The following is a 2,756-nucleotide window of genomic DNA, read 5'->3' as shown; positions in this document are numbered from 1 at the left end:
TGTGCATAATATGGACAAAAGGTACTTAATAATGTCTAAATTGTGTTTTCAGTCCAGAAGACATGCTTGGAAGTAAAAAGGAATAAGGAGAAGCAATTAGAAACCAAAGAATGAAGAAAGAGAAGATATATGGATCTACTCGGCGAGTCCACGAAGCTACTCGGCGAGTTTCCGAGAATATTTGCGAAGAAAAGTCAAGAGTCCTTGATAAACACGTATTTTCCACATCTACTCGACGAGTCGGGGACCTACTCGCCGAGTTGATCCTGTTTTGTGATAAGTATAAATACGGAACCTTATTCCGAATTGGGGACTTCTCTGGCTCTTTGGGAGATACACCTACGATTGAAGAACCCTTTGGAGACCTGAAGAACCCTAATCTTTGATCTTTTGAAGACTCAAGGCGAATTAGGTTATATTTTCCACTTAATCTTAGGATTTAATCATGACTAGCTTAGTTAAATTCGTTTTTGAGCTTGTTTCAACTGTAATCATGAGCTAAATTCGTGTTGTTTCTGTTTAGGAAAAACCAAGTTACTCCTATGGTTTGATTATTACGTCTATTGATTGTTTATTGGTGATTTTATTAAATTAAGTTTGTTAAAGAACCTTATGCATTAACCATAACTATTTTCTGTTAATTGGAAGACAATTAAGTTGCATGAACATCTCTTAGTTGTTAACCTCATATGTTTATGTGAACACTTCATCATATGTCTAGGATTAATGAACATGAAACTAGGATTAATTAGAGAATGGGTAAATTAATGTGTGAGCTTGTTTGAGAAACCAACAAACAAGAGGTTAGTTGAGTCACCAACTTAATTAACCAATTACAAATCTTATTTAATCCAAATAAATGAACTAGGGAGTTAATTAGTTTAAACAATTGGCCACTGCTTGAATTAATTAATTTTCTAAGGGTTAGTAATAGTGAACATGAATCTAACCACTATAGTTTGTAACCAATAACAATTAATTATCATCTTATTATACAAATAACCATAGGAGTGAATTGGTTGGACCTAAACAGAAACTTTCTATCAAATTTGGTGAATTTTTACTTGTTTTTAGTTGTTTAGTTAATCACTTGTTAGGTGGTGTGTTTAAGTTTCTAGTCTTGTAAAACTAGAGAAAAACCCTTTACTTTTATTACTTGTTTAGTTAAAATTAGTTATTAGTTTAATTTCCGTTCCCTGAGTTCGACACCCTACTTATCCAACTATACCACTAAAAGACAGGTTCATTGCCTTTGTGTGCTAAATTTATAATTTAAAAGTAGGAATAAAACCAGTGCATTTCACACACATCAAGTTTTTGGCGCCGTTGCCGGGGAACGGTTCAAAAATTAAATCTAATTCCTAGTTTTATCGATCCTTTGTGTGAGTTTATCTTGCACAAAGTTATTTTTTTAGTAATTCAGTAAGTAGGTTAAGTCTTAGTTGTTATTAGTTTTTAGTCGTTTCTATTTAATTTTATTTAGTTTTGAGTTTTAGACAGTCTACTTGCCGAGTGCACTCGACCCTACTCGACGAGTTCGCTGCTGTTTGATAGTTTAATTTTTATTTTAGTTATGTTTCATCTTTTGTTCTTTTTACGCGTTTTTCTTGTTCTGTTGCAGGCTTTTCATGACCAGAGGATCCAACACTCCACTGATTCCCCCTTTTGAAGACCCGGAATCCGCATTGAGGAAAAACAGAGGCAAAGACGTTGAAAGCTCAAATACACCCAAGAAATCGCCTTTGTCTAGCTTGAAGACGGTTTTTAGGAAGAAGAAGAGCAGCAAATCAGGAGCATCCAGCGCCTCTTTAGCAAGCGAAGACCCAATCAGAGAGGATACCGAGTACGAAACCGAAGGAGAAGAAGACCCTACATTCGGGCACGTTTCCGATTCCGACGACGAACTAGTTATCCCTATGGCTAACATCGATGAAGTCCCCATGGGGGAATGGAAGAAGAGGATACGCAATGATACCGGCCCAGGGCTTGTGCAACCCGCAATTCCCGCAACTGCCACTTTTGAGCTTAAGGGTCACATTCTTGCTCTACTCAAGGAGATCCCCTTCTACGGAAAAGACCACGAAGATGCTTACAAACACTTGGATGAAGTCAATGATGTAGCTGATTATTTTAATGTTCCAAACGTGCCTCGCGAAACTCAGCTACTTCGCATGCTTCCGGTTACATTGAAGGGTGTTGCAAAGGATTGGCTCAAGTCACTTCCCCCCGGATCCATCACTACATGGGCCAAGATGAAAGAAGACTTTATGGATCAATTCTGCCCACCCTCCAAGATATCTAAGTTAAAGAAAGCCATAGCCAACTTTGAACAACAAGCTGGAGAGTCACTTTATGAAGCTTGGGAGAGGTACAAGAGTTTACCAAGGAATTGCCCACATCATGATCTTAATAGTCAACAAGAAGTCTCCATTTTCTATGATGGAGTGAATGTTACAACAAGGCAATTACTTGACTCGCAAGGTCCACTCACAAAGAAAGCACCCCCAGTGATAAAGCAACTAATTGAAGAATTCTCTAAGCATTCTAGAGAATACCACAATCCAAGGAATGATGTGACAAGGGGATCAACTTATGCAGCTTCAGAAGATTTGTCAGCAGTCATGCCTATGTTGAAAACCATGGATAGGAGGATGGATAAAATGGATCAAACGATACATGCTATTCAGGTGGGGTGTGAGAATTGTAATGGACCTCATCTTACTAGAGATTATGACTTGGACGAGAATGGAAATAAG

At 37.8% G+C, this 2,756-nt stretch overlaps 1 non-coding gene across 1 annotated transcript; it reads right to left on the bottom strand.

The window, feature by feature from the left end:
• Positions 1-2,300: 2,300 nt before the first annotated feature.
• LOC145110344 (small nucleolar RNA R71) lies at positions 2,301-2,407 on the bottom strand. Its single transcript, XR_013709725.1, has one exon. It is a non-coding gene; the product is annotated as a small nucleolar RNA R71 (small nucleolar RNA).
• Between the last annotated feature and the right edge of the window lie 349 nt (positions 2,408-2,756).

This window comes from Lactuca virosa, chromosome 4 (genome assembly GCF_052849685.1).
Source record: "Lactuca virosa cultivar CGN04683 chromosome 4, Lactuca_virosa_CGN04683_v6, whole genome shotgun sequence".
Lineage (NCBI taxonomy): Eukaryota > Viridiplantae > Streptophyta > Magnoliopsida > Asterales > Asteraceae > Lactuca > Lactuca virosa.
The sequence above is the reverse complement of the archived record's forward strand: the minus strand, read 5'-3'. Positions and strand labels throughout refer to the sequence as shown.